Raw genomic sequence first — 20,110 nt, forward strand, 5'->3', positions numbered from 1 at the left:
TGCTCTGTGAAGCCACTGAATGCTGAAAGCAGAGATCAGAGCAGATTGAGTAATGCCTGGTTCACATGGCAAGATAATTAGGCTGATATTGGACCCAATCCTCCCCTTCCGACAATCTTAAGGATGACCAGACTATTGTGATGTCGCTAAATATAACCTTATCAGATATTCCTGCCGTGTGTGGTGTGTTAAGAGTGCTCTGATCTGTTCGGAAGGATGTCAGGAGAGCTGCGATCGCCAATCGGGGATATTCCACATGTTGGATTGTCTTGGCTGATATCACAGCGTGTGTGGTGCCCCCCCAACCACAAATGAGCACACAGCCTGCTGAATGTGACTTGCAGCCAATCAGAAAGCAATGCGACGGACGCACGGAGCCCAATCTAAAATCAAAGCAGCTGTTATGGTGCACCAGAAAGTCCGCTGGACGTCGGAGATGGAGGACCAACTTGTAGATATGTGGCAACAACGTGAATGTTTGTACAACATTTCATGTAAAGCATATCATAAACGAAATGATGAGTAGAGTTGGGAAGAAATTGCGACTGTGCTTGATATGCCACGTAACTTTTAGCTGACCACCCATCATTAGCTTCCCAAATTCATTTAATGCGTGTATGACCAAGATAGAGAGAGATGTGTGTTTTGCTTTGTTTGTTCATTTCAGTGGAAGAAGTAAAAATGCGGGAGACAACTTTAAGAACCCAGTACAGCAAACATCTAACAACTAAACCTGGCTCATGAATTCATTGATGTTTCTGAAGAAGCATGTCACCCAGCGTGCCACTGAAAGCAGCGTATGTAATAATTCATAATTAATTTTATTGTGTAAAAAATATACAAATCTAAATGTGACACAGCATGTAGTTCTGATTATTGATTGCTCATCAGTATTGTTTTATATCTAATAATCCTTCATATATTTTATTAACTTTTATAGCTGCATCAATCAATTACTGATGCTCTGGCTGCAGAGACGGAGCCCTTGAGTGAACCAGAAGAAGACGCCTCGATGTCTGAAGAAACATCTGTGGAGGAACCGTCTGTTCTACAGAATGATGACCTTTCCCTTCCTGTACTTCCTAGACCTACTGTAAAAAAGTTAAAGAAAATCCAATCAGCTGATGTCATTGAATTGGAAAAACTGAAAATTTTACAGCAGATGTCAGCTGCTTTTCCAGGCTGGTAGAACCAGAGCCATTGCTGATAGTGACAGCAACTTTGGAGCACAAGTAGCAGAGGAGTTGAGGTCAATCAAAAACACTGTGATAAAAACAAGAATAAAGAGAAAACTAATGATTTATATGAGGCTCAGGAGAATGATAACCTGGATGCACAGCCATCTACCTCTTATCAGCTGCCACCTACATACCCTGTACTGTCCTCTGGACATATCCAAACACACAGCCGCCTCCTCTACACACATACACAAGTCCACAAGCACCACCTCACCACATGCCTCCACCCACAGGTTCACAACTGATACCGAATCAGTATCAGCTTCAAAATAAGATTCAGACACATAGCTTCAGGAGAATGCTATAGATGATGATGACTGAATACAGTACATTTAAGGGTAGATTGTCAGTCATGGTTCTGAAGTTTTACTACAACTGCCTTTCTGCATCTTCAGTTATAGTTATGTTTTTTAGGTACTTTTGTTGTTTGAAGGCCTAAAGTTCTATTTTGCTACAGTTGTGGTAGCCTTAAAGCATTTGTTAACCCTAATAAGGGACATAAAGAAAAATGTTTTTTTTGAATTGCTGGTATCCTCAAATGAATAATAAACACGAGTGACACCCCCTCCCCCCCACCCAGCCAGCAGACCTTGTTTGTTTTCTGTTTTCCAGTTGTTGAGAATTCACTTCAAGATTGAAATCTGGAATTTCGTGGAAATACCACGAGCAGTAGAAAGAGTAAAAATAAGTACTGTAATGGTCTTTAACACCACTGGGCCAAAAAATGGATTCCTGCTTTTCACAATTTCCTAAACAACAACAACAAAAAAAAAATCATCAAAATGTATCTTTTGTTTTATCCTGGTTGATGGGGCAAAGAAGAGGTTTGTTAACAGCAGGACAAAGTGAAATATTTTTTAAGGTTAAGATGTCTAATTCAGGTAGAATTAATTTAAGCACTCCTGTCATTGAATAATGGAGACACTAAACCATTTGGTCAAGCAGGGGCTCAGAGAAATTTAGATTTCACTTCATAATAAAATATTAATTGGATACAAATAAGAACAAAACTGGATATATCATTTTTATTAAACTTAAAATATTGCATAGTTAAGGCAGTTCATTTTCAAAATACTGTCACTGCACAACTATAAATTCATTTATCAAAAAAAAAAAAAAAAAAAAAAAAAATGGAACCCTGCCTGCAGATGTAACAAAGTAGCTCTTCAGCTTGTCTCTGATTTGTTTGGCAGCCATGGAGCTGTTGCAGGGTCTTCCAGGTTGAAGAGGGAGCATGGCTCCCAGACCATCCTGTCTCCAGGTACCTTCTACAAGTCTGTGGTCACCGTCTTCTGAATCAGTCAGGGCTAGAGGTGCATAATGTATGTGTCAGATCGAACCTCACACAAATAATTGTGAAGATACACACAAGCTAAAGCCACCTTCTGGAGAGGTGATGGTCTAGTGGTCAAGGCGTTGGGCTTGAGACCAGAAGATCCTCGGTTCAAGTCCCAGCCTGACTGGAAAATCGTTAAGGGCCCTTGGGCAAGGTCTTTAATCCCCTATTGTTCCCGGTGTATAGTGAGCGCCTTGTATGGCAGCACCCTCACATTCAGGGTGAACGTAAGACATTATTTTTAAAGTGCTTTGAGCGTCTGATGCAGATGGAAAAACGCTATATAAATGCAGTCTATTTACCATTTATATTTACCATTCTGTACCTTGTCTGCATTAAGCATTATGGTGATGAGGAATACCCCCACCTGTTGGCAAGTATTTCTAAATCCATTTTCCAGCACTCTGCCTCCTCAAGAAAGTCTGGAGTTAAAAACTCTCTGCTGATAGTCCATCTGACAAAAGCAGTATGGCTTCATGAGGTCTGTGCGCAAAGGATAAGCATTGTCACCCACAAACACAAAAGGTGCTTGAGCATCTGATCCTGGGAGAGGTTTTGGTGCAGGGATATTAAGAAGGCCTCTGTCTAGTGCTTGCTTAAAATCTGACTCAGCAAACACTCCGGCATCTGACGCTCTACCCTGTGCTCCCACACTAACATAAAGAAACTGGCACTTGGTATCAACAGCAGCCATCATTACCACAGAACACTGCCCCTTGTAATTTTGGAAGATGCTTCCACTATGAGCTGGGGCAGAATGTTAATATGCTTCCAATCCAGGGCACCAAGGCAGTGGGGGAACTGCCGCTTCTGATGGAAATCCTGTGCAATAGCCAGCCACTGGATTTTGTGTCTGAAATGAAAGTTTTATACATCAGTGCAGACATCATAAATAGTTCAACTTCCAGTGTAAGTGACCACCAGCATTTGAAGTGATATGAAAGATTAGTTAAACACTATAGGCCTAATAATTTTTACATGTTTTATTTGTAGCCATATGACAAGAAACATCCTGCATACATGTATGAAACAGTTTATTACATGCATTAAACAAGATATACTTCATGCCAGATAAAGGTACCAGCCCCACACAGGTGCCTTTAATAAAAATGGTTGTGAGTAGGACATTGTTCTGTACAATAAATGTCACAAAGGGCACAATGCCTGAAGTCAGCTATATAAGAACCTTTGGTCAAGGACATACACTGCTTTGGAATTATTGGTTATCTTGAGATAATCCTAAGCAAATGCCAATAGAGGGCTTCACATTTATTTTTTTAAATGGTTAAAAATGAGAGGCCTGCACAAACCAACTGCACCAACAACAGATGAGCGGTCACTCAAAGCAGCCATGCCCATAATATGTTAGGATAACTGGACTTTACTTTCAACAATGATGACAATTAACCACTGTTGTCCCACAAAAGAAATTTTTCAAACATTTCATTCTGTCTCATATAATATCGTCACAGTTTGTTAATCTTTTGCATTATGCATTATAACCAATGGGTATTCCTGCTAGTATTTAATGAAATGTCCAATTTTATTGAACAAGAACAATAACATATTTCCATATAGTCAATTAAAATGTGCAGACATAAAATGCTCCTCTCCACCTTAAGTTTGCGTGAACAACATTAGTGCATTTACATTTATTAAATAAGATACTTACTGTTTTTAAAAACCAGAGGTTCAGACAATTCAGACCAGGACCAAAACTTAACTGCCTGAACTGAGTGTGGAGTAATTTCTCTGATCCATTACCCATCAATCCCTCGTGTCGGTTTGGACTTGATGTCTGGTAGCTTCAATCAATCAATCAATTCAAACAATTTTATTTATATAGCGCCAAATCACAACAAACAGTTGCCCCAAGGCGCTTTATATTGTAAGGCAAGGCCATACAATAATTACGTAAAAACCCCAACGGTCAAAACGACCCCCTGTGAGCAAGCACTTGGCAACAGTGGGAAGGAAAAACTCCCTTTTAACAGGAAGAAACCTCCAGCAGAACCAGGCTCAGGGAGGGGCAGTCTTCTGCCGGGACTGGTTGGGGCTGAGGGAGAGAACCAGGAAAAAGACATGCTGTGGAGGGGAGCAGAGATCAATCACTAATGATTAAATGCAGAGTGGTGCATACAGAGCAAAAAGAAAAAGAAACACTCACTGCATCATGGGAACCCCCCAGCAGTCTAAGTCTATAGCAGCATAACTAAGGGATGGTTCAGGGTCACCTGATCCAGCCCTAACTATAAGCTTTAGCAAAAAGGAAAGTTTTAAGCCTAATCTTAAAAGTAGAGAGGGTGTCTGTCTCCCTGATCTGAATTGGGAGCTGGTTCCACATGAGAGGAGCCTGAAAGCTGAAGGCTCTGCCTCCCATTCTAATCTTACAAACCCTAGGAACTACAAGTAAGCCTGCAGTCTGAGAGCGAAGCGCTCTATTGGGGTGATATGATACTATGAGGTCCCTAAGATACGATACGATACGATACAATATGATACACTTTATTGTCCCCTCAGGGAAATTTGTCTTGGACTCATGCTAGGTGCCTTACAAGAAAAGAGAAAACAAACAATACAGATAAAAACACAACCACATCCATAACAAATTAACATGACAGGAGTCAGGAGAAACATCTTTCCAAGAATCCATCTTTCCAAGATAAGATGGGACCTGATTATTCAAAACCTTATAAGTAAGAAGAAGAATTTTAAATTCTATTCTAGAATTAACAGGAAGCCAATGAAGAGAGGCCAATATGGGTGAGATATGCTCTCTCCTTCTAGTCCCCGTTAGTACTCTAGCTGCAGCATTTTGAATTAACTGAAGGCTTTTCAGGGAACCTTTAGGACAACCTGATAATAATGAATTACAATAGTCCAGCCTAGAGGAAATAAATGCATGAATTAGTTTTTCAGCATCACTCTGAGACAAGACCTTTCTAATTTTAGAGATATTGCATAAATGCAAAAAAGCAGTCCTACATATTTGTTTAATATGCACTTTGAATGACATATCCTGATCAAAAATGACTCCAAGATTTCTCACAGTATTACTAGAGGTCAGGGTAATGCCATCCAGAGTAAGGATCTGGTTAGACACCATGTTTCTAAGATTTGTGGGGCCAAGTACAATAACTTCAGTTTTATCTGAGTTTAAAAGCAGGAAATTAGAGGTCATCCATGTCTTTATGTCTGTAAGACAATCCTGCAGTTTAGCTAATTGGTGTGTGTCCTCTGGCTTCATGGATAGATGAAGCTGGGTATCATCTGCGTAACAATGAAAATTTAAGCAATGCCGTCTAATAATACTGCCTAAGGGAAGCATGTATAAAGTGAATAAAATTGGTCCTAGCACAGAACCTTGTGGAACTCCATAATTAACCTTAATCTGTGAAGAGGATTCCCCATTTACATGAACAAATTGTAATCTATTAGATAAATATGATTCAAACCACCGCAGCGCAGTGCCTTTAATACCTATGGCATGCTCTAATCTCTGTAATAAAATTTTATGGTCAACAGTATCAAAAGCAGCACTGAGGTCTAACAGAACAAGCACAGAGATGAGTCCACTGTCTGAGGCCATAAGAAGATCATTTGTAACCTTCACTAATGCTGTTTCTGTACTATGATGAATTCTAAAACCTGCAGATGATCAGTTAGCTGTTTTACAACTACCCTTTCAAGAATTTTTGAGAGAAAAGGAAGGTTGGAGATTGGCCTATAATTAGCTAAGATAGCTGGGTCAAGTGATGGCTTTTTAAGTAATGGTTTAATTACTGCCACCTTAAAAGCCTGTGGTACATAGCCAACTAATAAAGATAGATTGATCATATTTAAGATCGAAGCATTAAATAATGGTAGGGCTTCCTTGAGCAGCCTGGTAGGAATGGGGTCTAATAGACATGTTGATGGTTTGGATGAAGTAACTAATGAAAATAACTCAGACAGAACAATCTGAGAGAATGAGTCTAACCAAATACCGGTGTCACTGAAAGCAGCCAAAGATAACGATACGTCTTTGGGATGGTTATGAGTAATTTTTCTCTAATAGTTAAAATTTTATTAACAAAGAAAGTCATTAAGTCATTACTAGTTAAAGTTAAAGGAATACTCAGCTCAATAGAGCTCTGACTCTTTGTCAGCCTGGCTACAGTGCTGAAAAGAAACCTGGGGTTGTTCTTATTTTCTTCAATTAGTGATGAGTAGTAAGATGTCCTAGCTTTACGGACGGCTTTTTTATAGAGCAACAGACTCTTTTTCCAGGCTAAGTGAAGATCTTCTAAATTAGTGAGATGCCATTTCCTCTCCAACTTACGGGTTATCTGCTTTAACCTGCGGGTTTGTGTGTTATACCATGGAGTCAGGCACTTCTGATTTAAAGCTCTCTTTTTCAGAGGAGCTACAGCATCCAAAGTTGTCTTCAATGAGGATGTAAAACTATTGACGAGATACTCTATCTCACTTACAGAGTTTAGGTAGCTACTCTGCACTGTGTTGGTATATGGCATTAGAGAACATAAAGAAGGAATCATATCCTTAAATCTAGTTACAGCGCTTTCTGAAAGACTTCTAGTGTAATGAAACTTATCTGGGTAGTCCATCAGAGTAAATGCAAATGTTATTAAGAAATGATCAGACAGAAGGGAGTTTTCAGGGAATACTGTTAAGTCTTCAATTTCCATACCATAAGTCAGAACAAGATCTAAGATATGATTAAAGTGGTGGGTAGACTCATTTACATTTTGAGCAAAGCCAATTGAGTCTAATAATAGATTAAATGCAGTGTTGAGGCTGTCATTCTCAGCATCTGTGTGGATGCTAAAATCGCCCACTATAATTATCTTATCTGAGCTAAGCACTAAGTCAGACAAAAGGTCTGAAAATTCACAGAGAAACTCACAGTAACGACCAGGTGGACGATAGATAATAACAAATAAAACTGGTTTTTGGGACTTCCAATTTGGATGGACAAGACTAAGAGTCAAGCTTTCAAATGAATTAAAGCTCTGTCTGGGTTTTTGATTAATTAATAAGCTGGAATGGAAGATTGCTGCTAATCCTCCGCCTCGGCCCGTGCTACGAGCATTCTGGCAGTTAGTGTGACTCGGGGGTGTTGACTCATTTAAACTAACATATTCATCCTGCTGTAACCAGGTTTCTGTAAGGCAGAATAAATCAATATGTTGATCAATTATTATATCATTTACTAACAGGGACTTAGAAGAGAGAGACCTAATGTTTAATAGACCACATTTAACTGTTTTAGTCTGTGGTGCAGTTGAAGGTGCTATATTATTTTTTCTTTTTGAATTTTTATGCTTAAATAGATTTTTACTGGTTATTGGTGGTCTGGGAGCAGGCACCGTCTCTACGGGGATGGGGTAATGAGGGGATGGCAGGGGGAGAGAAGCTGCAGAGAGGTGTGTAAGACTACAACTCTGCTTCCTGGTCCCAACCCTGAATAGTCACGGTTTGGAGGATTTAAGAAAATTGGCCAGATTTCTAGAAATGAGAGCTGCTCCATCCAAAGTGGGATGGATGCCGTCTCTCCTAACAAGACCAGGTTTTCCCCAGAAGCTTTGCCAATTATCTATGAAGCCCACCTTATTTTTTGGACACCAGTCAGACAGCCAGCAATTCAAGGAGAACATGCAGCTAAACATGTCATGTGCTTGTGCTTAATGTGTTGGATGTGAAACAGATCCTCTCCTCTGGGGTTCTCTGATCCTCTCACCCCTGACCAACACAAAACACACTCGCACACACATATACACACACACCCCAGACACACACACATGCACACAGCTCGAAGCAGTGTGTGTTTCCTGTGATGAGTGGGTACACTCATTGTCTCACACTGATAGTCCTACAACACTGTGTTTGTGTATGAGCACTACTTCAGCTTGTGTGTGTGCTGTTTGATGTTCTGTGTCGAACGCGACTGTTGAACATACAAAAGATGAAGTGAAGCATGGATGTGGATAGATATCAGGGGTGAAAGTAAGCCGGAATGCAGCGATATGCCGTACCGGGAAGAGATATAGAGTCCTCTACAGCTGGAATGCAGCAGTACGCCATACCGGTGTCATGGTCTCAGCGCTCCCTTCACCTGAGATGCAGTGGCAAAACACAGAACGTACTAATACACTGAGATCTTAAATCCAAACAAATTGAAATCGATGAAGAATACAGTGACTTTGTTGAACAAAGTCTATCTATGACAAGTTGATAACTCCCGAATAGTATGCTTCATTAATAACAGCTAATCAGAGAAAGGGGAGCTGCCAGATCGGCCGGATCTTTATATGCTGACCCACACGTGCGTTCATAAATATGTAGGATCACTCAGACTGGTGGATTGCTGAGACTGTGGAAGATGTCTGCAGTCTTTTTTTTTCCTCTCTTTATTTACAAGTTTTTTGCTACAGAAGCATTTTGTAAAAGGTAATCGAAATGAACAGATTCTTTAAAGTATATCAGGTGTCCCCATGAGATGAGCTCCACATCACAACTGTTCTTCCCTGGACTTTACTTTTTTTTTGAGACAAACAAAAAGTTACACAGAAACCTTACAAAGGATAATGTAAAACAGCAATAACAACATACTCAACAACAGGTTAATTAAAAAAAAAACAGATCACGTGTGCACCAATGGTTAAAAGGAAGTTAGATGTTTAATATGAAGGATTTGAGAAACATACTGGATGATTATCATCCTTGTTTACGTATGGAACAAAGTGTTATGCCGCCTTCACACCGCACGCGACGCGAGCGACGGCAGCGACAGGTTGCCATGTAATCCCTATGGAAGGACACGTTGTGGTGCCACAAAAGTTCAAGCCACGTAACGCAACGTGATGATGCAAATGAAGCAATTTTAAGCGATTGGCGCATTTGTGGCGCAATGTCGCGTCGCCTTCCTCCCCAAGTTGAAAAATCTGAACTTTTTCAACTTGTTGTGCTGCGATGACCAATCAGGGACTGGATATGTAGTGACATGAGATGTCTGGAGTTCATACTTGATGTGGACATGCCCTGTGTCTGGCAGCCAGCCTGTGAGCAGGACTTATGTCCCTTTTGTCCTTTATTTCGCAATTATGACAGTTTGAGGGGAGAGCAAGCAGCACCGCAGCAGCAGCAGCAGCTATTTTTTTTCACGTGCGCACAAACGAATCGTCCGTGAAGATAATTTGTTAACTACACAGATGTATGATAAAACAAATGGTGATTGGTTTATAACACAATGATGACAGAGTGTGAGGGGAGAGAGAGTGAGGAACCGCAGGGGCAGCCGGTTTTTTTCTTTGTTTACATGTGCGCGCGAAGGAATCATCCGTGAAGATAATTTTATTTTCTACACAGATGCATAATAAAACAAATGGGGACACACAATGATGACAGAGTTTGAGGGGAGAGAGAGAGAGGAACCACAGCGGCAGCCAGTTTTTTTTCTTTGTTCATATGTGCGCGCAGCGAAAGTTTCTGCCCAAGCAGAGCGACACACCGGGTGATGGTGGCACGTCCATCACCATCGCCAGGCGAAGGAAGCGAATTTGTGGTGTTGCGTCGTGGGCGGTGTGAACGCAGCATTATAGCTTATTACTGAGGCATAGTAGCTTAAGCTGGTCCCACAGAATAATGAACGATGAATAATGAGACACGTAGCATGTTTTTTTTTTTGTTTGTTTTGGTATGAGTCCAGTTATTCAACTAATGTGCGAGATTTGTGGCTCTTAGAGGCAGAATATTTGGCTATAAGGCTCATCTCTGAGCATGGTGCTAATTTCAAGAAGTTCAAAATTTAGCAACTACGGCGTGGGGCAGTTTTTGTACGAGGTACTACAAGGATAAACGAGGATGTTAGAGGCATGTTTGTGGTGAGGACGAGGCTGTTAAAAGCCCATTATCTGAGCACTTGGCAGCTACGAGGACAGGACAGGTTATTTTGGCTCCACCCTCTCATGCAGTTTTGTCATGACAATCCCACCTGCTTTGTGCGCTGGACACTGTAAATAACTATTTCGTGGCAGATTAATAATTTTCACTCAGACTCTGGCTGTTGAATACACCTCACATCGCTTCTGGAATTACAGAGGACTGTTTCATTTGGAGCTTTTTCCTCTTTCTCTTGTGTGCTGAGGTGGAGAAGGCATTTGGAACAGCTTAAAAGGTAATTATTTGTAATGTTTATATTGTAATAGCTTGGTAAAACAGTTGTATGTTTATTCCTTCTTATAAGCAGCTATAAAAGTATGTTTATGATAGATTTAACATCTCGTTATAATGGATCAGATGAGCTGCGCTGTGTGCGTGCTGGCACAATGACGCACCTCAAGCAATTTTGCAGACAATAATGGATGAACACAAAGTTAAACGTTGGCTCACCGGTGTCAAAATAACTGTAAGCCACAGAAGAAATAAAGCCAGGGTGCACACACAGAACTGCTGCATTTAATGACTCTGGAACACAGGTGAACTGCAGCCTGGCGCACAGATGCACACACCGGCCAGACTGTGCAGGAGTGTCTTTTTTTGGACTGCATTACAAAACTGACTAGTTACAGTGCTTTCTGAAAGACTTCTAGTGTAATGAAACCTATTCCCCACTGCTGGGTAGTCCATCAGAGTAAATGTAAATGTTATTAAGAAATGATCAGACAGAAGGGAGTTTTCAGGGAATACTGTTAAGTCTTCAATTTCCATACCATAAGTCAGAACAAGATCTAAGATATGTTTAAAGTGGTGGGTGGACTCATTTACATTTTGAGCAAAGCCAATTGAGTCTAATAATAGATTAAATGCAGTGTTGAGGCTGTCATTCTCAGCATCTGTGTGGATGTTAAAATCGCCCACTATAATTATCTTATCTGAGCTAAGCACTAAGTCAGACAAAAGGTCTGAAAATTCACAGAGAAACTCACAGTAACGACCAGGTGGACGATAGATAATAACAAATAAAACTGTTTTTTGGGACTTCCAATTTGGATGGACAAGACTAAGAGTCAAGCTTTCAAATGAATTAAAGCTCTGTCTGGGTTTTTGATTAATTAATAAGCTGGAATGGAAGATTGCTGCTAATCCTCCACCTCGGCCTGTGCTACGAGCATTCTGGCAGTTAGTGTGACTCGGGGGTGTTGACTCATTTAAACGAACATATTCATCCTGCTGTAACCAGGTTTCTGTAAGGCAGAATAAATCAATATGTTGATCAATTATTATATCATTTACTAACAGGGACTTAGAAGAGAGAGACCTAATGTTTAATAGACCACATTTAACTGTTTTAGTCTGTGGTGCAGTTGAAGGTGCTATATTATTTTTTCTTTTTGAATTTTTATGCTTAAATAGATTTTTGCTGGTTATTGGTGGTCTGGGAGCAGGCACCGACTCTACGGGGATGGGGTAATGGGGGGATAGCAGGGGAGAGAAGCTGCAGAGAGGTGTGTAAGACTACAACTCTGCTTCCTGGTCCCAACCCTGGATAGTCACGGTTTGGAGGATTTAAGAAAATTGGCCAGATTTCTAGAAATGAGAGCTGCTCCATCCAAAGTGGGATGGATGCCGTCTCTCCTAACAAGACCAGGTTTTCCCCAGAAGCTTTGCCAATTATCTATGAAGCCCACCTCATTTTTTGGACACCACTCAGACAGCCAGCAATTCAAGGAGAACATGCGGCTAAACATGTCACTCCCGATCCGATTGGAGAGGGGCCCAGAGAAAACTACAGAGTCCGACATTGTTTTTGCAAAGTTATACACCGATTCAATGTTAATTTTAGTGACCTCCGATTGGCGTAACCGGGTGTCATTACTGCCGACGTGAATTACAATCTTACCAAATTTACGCTTAGCCTTAGCCAGCAGTTTCAAATTTCCTTCAATGTCGCCTGCTCTGGCCCCCGGAAGACAATTGACTATGGTTGCTGGTGTCGCTAACTTCACATTTCTCAAAACAGAGTCGCCAATAACCAGAGTTTGATCCTCGGCGGGTGTGTCGTGGAGTGGGGAAAAACGGTTAGAAATGTGAACGGGTTGGCGGTGTACACGGGGCTTCTACAGACTCTCCTGCTGAGGATGAGGATTCAGAAAACTTGGCCTCAGTAAACTTTGGTCTACCTACTTTGCATTTTGAAGTGGTGAAAAGTTGTCATGCTCCAGATTTATACATTGAAAGTGAGAACCAAAACATGCCGTCTGAACCTCCAACCCAAACTGAAAAACAGAGAGAACAAAGATCCATGTTATCCGATACTGTTCCTTCAGTTGTAGAGTCCAGAAACACCATTAACAACATCTTCAAAACATCAGTCCATTGTGTGGTCGGAGGTGAACAGCCTGATCTCTCCCCCTCTCATTCATGCCTGTTTTATTTGTACATAAATTGTGGTGCGCTTATGAACACGCACAACCTCACTGCTCACGGACCTTTTAAAATGCACTTTACTGCCAAAGTGGCAGACTTTGAGGTAAGCTGATTGTGATTTTGCTGTTGTCATTTCTGGACTTGTGACTGTTGTGTTTTGAAAGAAATATTATTGTGAACAACAAATAATTATCAAACAAGTGCACTTGATTACTTAACAACTGGGTTAGACAAAACCCTGGTTAAACTTGTGTAAAAACCCGGGTAACATTTTTCTGTATTTTTTTTCTGAAACTTCTCAATGTCTTTGAGATACCTATTTTCTGCAGAATTCTATATATTGTAAATATCACCTTTTGCCCAATAATAAGGCAACAGCCACATACAAAGAAATACTGTTGTCCTTGCTTCATTATACTGCAACGCACCACCCAGAGATGAATCTTACATCTTCTGAATCTGGCCGATTATCATTACACCAAATTAATAAAACTTTCTTTGTCTAGCAGTATTATCTGTACTTCCTACATTATCATTGTGGGGAGGTTTGGGTGTCCTTATGAAACTGAGAGCTGTGTTGTCGGTAGCCTTTGTGTTTCTGATCGGGTCTCCCATGGCAAATTGGTATCAGGCAAGGGGCAACACTAAGAATGGTTCACAATGACCCCATGAATAAACAAGGAATAGGAAATGTGACCCGGCTCGGAGGAAGCCTGGGGCCTCCATCTGCAGCCAGGCCTGGACAGAGGGCCCATCAGTGAATGCCTAGTGGCCAGGCTGGCCACTGAGCCCAGTCGGGCATAGCCCAAAAAGAAAACATGGAATTTCCCTCACCACCTGCAGGAACAACTGCTGGGGTCAGGTGTGCTGTCCCGTGGATGGCAGTGGAAGTCACAGGCCTCGACGGATCAAACCTGGTTGGCATAGGCTAGCCCTGTGGGTGTGGAACATCACATCACTGTGGGTGAAAGAGCTGGAGCTTGTGCAGGAGGAGGAGCATTACCAGTTAGAAGAAGAAGAAGAGGCTTTATTGTCATTGTACATATATACAATGAAATGTGTCCTCTGCATTTAACCCATCCTAGTTATAGCTAGACACAATCCAACCACTAGGAGCAGTGGGCCTCCACAGTCCAGCGTCTGGAGAAGAACTCCATATGTAGAGATGCTGCCTTGGTCAGGGGCAGAGACAGGAGCAGGCCCTAAATAAGCATGTTTTTGATTGTGGGAGGAAACCGGAGTGCCTGGACGAAACTCATGCAGACACTAGAACATGCAAACTCCACACAGAAAGGGCGGAAAGCAATCCCATGACGTTCTTGCTGTGAGGCACCAGTGCTAACCACTAAGCCACCAATCTGGTGGGCCTCGTCTCCACGCACAGCCTCAGCTCCGGAACCATTCTCCTTGATAGAGGTTGGACCTTATTCTTCTCTGGAGTTGCCCAGATTGTGACGCACCTGGCGTGTGTGGGGATACTCACAAGTCCCCGGCTGAGTACTGCTAGGTTGGCGTTTACCCCGGTAGATGAGAGGGTTGCCTCCCTTCGGGTGGTGGGGGTGGGGAACTCTGACTGTTGTTTCTGCATATGCACCAGACAGTAGTTTGGAGCATTTTGCCTTCTTGGAGTTCCTGAATGAAGTCCTGTATGGGCTCCAGTGAGGGACTCCATTGTTCTGTTGGGGGACTTCAAAGCACACATGGGCAATGACAAAGACACCTGGAGAGGCATGAGTGGGAGGAACGGCCTCCCTGATCTAAACCAGAGTGGTTGTTTGTTGGACTTCTGTGCAAGTCATGGACTGTCCATAACTGTTGAGCTTGGGACTCCCCCTGAGCTTGCGGTTGTGCAGGATACTGCTGCGGCCACACCACACTCACATTGCCTCAATTCTGAGGTGATTGGGTGTGAAGATAATTCCGTTGTGGGCAGCACGGTGGATTAGTGGTTAGCACTGTTGCCTCACAGCTAGAAAGTCATGGGTTCAATTCCCACCTGTGGCCTTTCTGTGTGGAGTTTGCATATTCTCCTCATGTTTGCGTGGGTTTCCTCCGGGTGCTCCGGTTTCATGCCACATCCAAAGACATGCGGGTTAGGTGCATTGGAGTGTGTATGTGTTTGTTTGTCTGTTTGTGGCCCTGCGACAGACTGGCGTCCTGTCCTTGGTGTAACCCGCCTCACGCTCTATGACTGCTGGGATAGGCTCCAGCCCCCCGTGCCCCTTAATTGGACTTAGTGGTTGAAGATGAGTGTGTGTGTCTGATAATTTTGTTGCACTTGTTGTAACTTCGTTGCACTTGTAATGACAATAAAATATCTATCTATCTATCTATCTATCTATCTATCTATCTATCTATCTATCTATCTATCTATCTATCTATCTATCTATCTATCTATCTATCTATCTATCTATCTATCTATCTATCTATCTATCTATCTATCTATCTATCTATCTATCTATCTATCTATCTATCTATCTATCTATTGATAACCCATGTTAGAATATAAGGATGCTCATAAGTGTACAGTAGTGTTCAGAATAATAGTAGTGCTATGTGACTAAAAAGATTAATCCAGGTTTTGAGTATATTTCTTATTGTTACATGGGAAACAAGGTACCAGTAGATTCTCACAAATCCAACAAGACCAAGCATTCACGATATGCACACTCTTAAGGCTATGAAATTGGGCTATTAGTAAAAAAAAAAAAAAAAGTAGAAAAGCGGGTGTTCACAATAATAGTAGCATCTGCTGTTGACGCTACAAACTCAAAACTATTATGTTCAAACTGCTTTTTTAGTAATCCTGTGAATCACTAAAGTAGTATATCATGATGCTTGCACCACCATGCTTCACTGTCTTCACTGTGAACTGTGGCTTGAATTCAGAGTTTGGGGGTCATCTCACAAACTGTCTGCAGCCCTTGGACCCAAAAAGAATAATTTTACTCTCATCAGTCCACAAAATATTCCTCCATTTCTCTTTAGGCCAGTTGATGTGTTCTTTGGCAAACTGTAACCTCTTCTGCACATGTCTTTTATTTAATAGAGGGACTTTGCGGGGGATTCTTGCAAATAAATTAGCTTCACACAGGCGTCTTCTAACTGTCACAGCACTTACAGGTAACTCCAGACTGTCTTTGATCATCCTGGAGCTGATCAATGGATGAGCCTTTGCCATTCTGGTTATTCTTCTATCCATTTTGATGGTTGTTTTCCATTTTCTTCCACGCGTCTCTGTTTTTTGTCCATCTTAAAGCATTGGAGATCATTGTAGATGAACAGCCTATAATTTTTTGCACCTGCGAATAAGGTTTCCCCTCTCCAATCAACTTTTTAATCAAACTATGCTGTTCTTCTGAACAATGTCTTGAACATCCCATTTTCCTCAGGCTTTCAAAGAGAAAAGCATGTTCAACAGGTGCTGGCTTCATCCTTACATAGGGGACACTTGATTCACATCTGTTTGTTCCACAAAAATGACAAACTCACTGACTGAATGCCACACTACTATTATTGTGAACACCCCCTTTTCTACTTTTTTTAAACAATAGCCCAGTTTCATGGCCTTAAGAGTGTGCATATCATGAATGCTTGGTCTTGTTAGATTTGTGAGAATCTACTGAATCTACTGGTACCTTGTTTCCCATGTAACAATAAGAAATATACTCAAAACCTGGATTAATCTTTTTAGTCACATAGCACTACTATTATTCTTAACACTACAGTACATGGTATCAGAGCACCCTAGGATGAAAGTCGATGATCGATTTTGTGATCGTGTCATCTGATTTAAGCCCATGTGTTCAGATGTGTGAAAAGAGGGGCAGAGCTGTCAACTAATCACCATCTGGTGGAGAGTTGGATCAAAGGGTGGGGGAGGACTTTGGACAGTGCTGTTAAGCCCAAACATATAGCGCGGGTGACCTGGGAACGTATGGTGGAGTTGACTGCCTAATAGATCTTCAACTCCCATGTCCAACTGAGCTTTTCTGGCATCCCTGTGGAGGTTGGGGGCATTGAAGCAGAATGGGCAATGTTCAAAGCTTCCATTGCAGAAGCTGCAGTGGGGAGCTGTGGCTTGAAGGTCTTAGGTGCCTCAACCCACAAACACTGTGGTGGACACCAGTGGTCAGGGAAGGAGTCCGAAAGGCGGAAGCCTCTGCTGTGACTAGGGATGGGTACTGGGAACTGGTTCCTTTCGGGTATCGTTAAGAAATGATTAGATCCACCGACATCAATAGCCTTTTTGCTTAACCCTCTGGGGTCTGAGGGCATTTTTTGGACCGTTCACTCGCCTGGTATAAATGTTTTATTATTACTGTTAACAGCTCTCCCTGCATCTCACAGTCAAGTTTTATGTCTCTTTTTTCATGACAACCTGTACTTTCAGAATATATATGCTATAGTTGTGTTTTAGAAGTGTAATAAAGGTTTACAATCAGAAATAAGAAAGGAAAAAAGTAAAGCGGGTAATATTTTTCCACACACGTTTATTCAAAACACACAGTAAACTATAATAAACAACTATTTTGACACTTTATAAAGGTAATTTGGGCTCTTGTGTGAAAGACTGTACAACAAAAAGGTTCAAACAATAAACACAAATGCACATTTTGAACAATGTATACAAAATGGTCCATGCATTTTGTTTGTCTTCATCTCAAAGCAATTTCTGTCTGCTATTACATAAAGGTCACATCACAAACTTCTATTTCTACTGTGTTTTGGAGTGTTCTGTCCTGCTCTGAAAGCAGCTTTGACACTTTGGCCCATTTACACTCTAAGGAGCGCTCCCCCCCCACCCCCCATTGATATGGTAAACAGTGCTTTACGCCGGAGTGAGAGAGCTTGCCACAGGCTTATTCAATAATATTCACAGGTAATGAGGAGTGGAACATCTCTAAAACTCACACAATCTGTGTTTGAGTACGTGAGACTGTCATCAGAGGCCCTCCATCTGCTCACTTTCACTGATCGCTGTGCATAATGGCACAGGGCGCATTGGAGAGAACAGCCAGATGGCTGTTCAAACGGGCCAACTAGTAAGACATCCCTGCTAAAAAACGATCTTTGGTTTATCACGAGCGGCAAATCTGCCCTACGATTGGATTTTGGAAAACCATGTGACGGTGAACCAATTCTGATTGGACACTCACATTGTGCACATCATCACACAGCTTCTATGAGGAGTACTAAGATGGCTGACCGCTGGCTCGAAAGTCCATGGAGTTAACTTTTCAGCAGAAAAAAAGTAAGTTTCTATCTCATATCATTAAAAAGTTATTTAGAATTTAGTAAAGCTTGGTCTCAGCCGTCGTATATGGTCGCGTCGGCCCCAGAGGGTTAAGGTGCTTTTACACATAACATCGACAAGTCACGAATGCCATGAAGTATACATTCTTGGCCGCTGATCGCGAATGTGATGATTCAGGGAAGAGGCGTCAGGTGTCCTCAGGAACTGCTGCAACCTGTTACCATGCATTACGATTAATGGCACGTATTGCTGGAGAATTATCAGGAACCATTATGCATGGTCAAGAATACGTTTCCACGTTGTTGAGAGCTGTTGCGCATTATCGCGCGTAACTGTGCATTGTTAAGTTCTGTCACATTGTGAATGAGGCGAATTGTCTCCACACACACACCCATATTCGTCCATTAGCTGCTGAACAATTCAGATTGCTCCAGTTTGCTCCACAGCAGAAGAACTTTGAGACTGTATGTGTAGCGGAAAGCTGTACCAACATTCAACGTCCTAATTTTGCATTAAGCAAAGGCCATAAATTTCCTCAAAAAGAAGAACCCAACACAGCAAGGCCTGGTATATCTCCAGGTGTCAAAGGGAGACCCTCCGAGCCAACACAGGATGGCTCGGTGTCATAAACACCCACCCTTTCCAGGATTTAAGAATCCACAAAGTGCTTTCCTCACAAGAGTGTGAATCCTTTATCAGATCCCAGACCAGATGTTGACCACTCCTTTATCATCAAAAACACAGACACCAGAAGAACATACTTTCTCCCAAAAAGTTTCAGAACTATGTTTTACAACAAGATTCAAGTAAAATCATACCACAGACGAACTGCCATCAACTTGAGAATCACACTGCATTTTGTCTGGTTCAAATCGATGCAGAATTAACAAATATAATATTTTACAAGGAAATCCAAAACCCAGTCCCTTCCAGTCCATGAACCAAGAGTGACCCCTGTTGGACAAATTGGGGAAGGGCATGTAACTAACTTGTACAGTATTATAAAGTTTAACCACCTTTAAAAGTGTACTCTGCTGTTGAAACCAGGAAAAAAAAGAAGAAAAGGATTGTTTAACCTCACACATGAAGGTGATATATCTGTTTTTTGTGCTCTGATCATTTGTATAAAGTTTATCCAATGTGCTTTTTCATACATAATCATGTGTGTGATAGTTTTAAGGAAATGGTGTTTGCTAGAGTTTTGCAATACAGGACTTCCTTGGTTTGTAAGCGGGAATTTTAAGAATAACAGACGCTGAGTTATTATAAAACTAGACAAAGGAACGAAGAAGAAAACTACAGTACCCAGAATTCTTGGGGGTGGAACTTTTAACCCTTTAAAAGTAGGCGCCCCCGGGAGTCGCTCTCTTGCTTACTCTTTGCTCTTCCTCTGGCTGTCTTTCTCTCCAACTCTTACTCTTCATCTTTTCTTGGGATGCGGCCTAGCCATCCAAAAATTTTTATGACCCTTTGTCTGCAACCACATGCTGTGTAAACTTATTTCTTGTTCATGTGCGCCAGCAAGAAATGACTTTTTCTTTTTTCTACAAATAACTTTTCAACTTTTGTAAAGTTAAACACGCAGGCGCATTTAACTTCCTTTGACGATTTTTCAAATTAAAACCTTTATCTTCTTAACTCCAAATTCCTCTCGTGAACATTTTTCTCACAAAGTCAACTATTTTTGTATTGAGTTTTTGATTTGACCCGGCTTCCACGATGAAAGACGAATTTTTGATTTTTTTTTTTTTTTTTTTTTGGATAGAGAATAAAGACACTCAAACCTTTATTCTGACGATCCCAGACTACAAGCACTGCAGAAATGAAAAGATCCAGGTCACCTGAGACGTCAACAGCGATTTGAACCGCTGCCGCAAGTCACAGCATAACAACGGAAAGCGTCCCCGGTAA

General features: G+C 41.5%; 1 long non-coding RNA gene across 1 annotated transcript; it reads left to right on the forward strand.

The window, feature by feature from the left end:
• Positions 1-729: 729 nt before the first annotated feature.
• Positions 730-1,102, forward strand: LOC117520170. Its single transcript, XR_004563555.1, has 2 exons — positions 730-797; positions 975-1,102. It is a non-coding gene; the product is annotated as an uncharacterized LOC117520170 (long non-coding RNA).
• Positions 1,103-20,110: the final 19,008 nt, after the last annotated feature.

This window comes from Thalassophryne amazonica, chromosome 1 (genome assembly GCF_902500255.1).
Source record: "Thalassophryne amazonica chromosome 1, fThaAma1.1, whole genome shotgun sequence".
NCBI classification, from domain to species: domain Eukaryota; kingdom Metazoa; phylum Chordata; class Actinopteri; order Batrachoidiformes; family Batrachoididae; genus Thalassophryne; species Thalassophryne amazonica.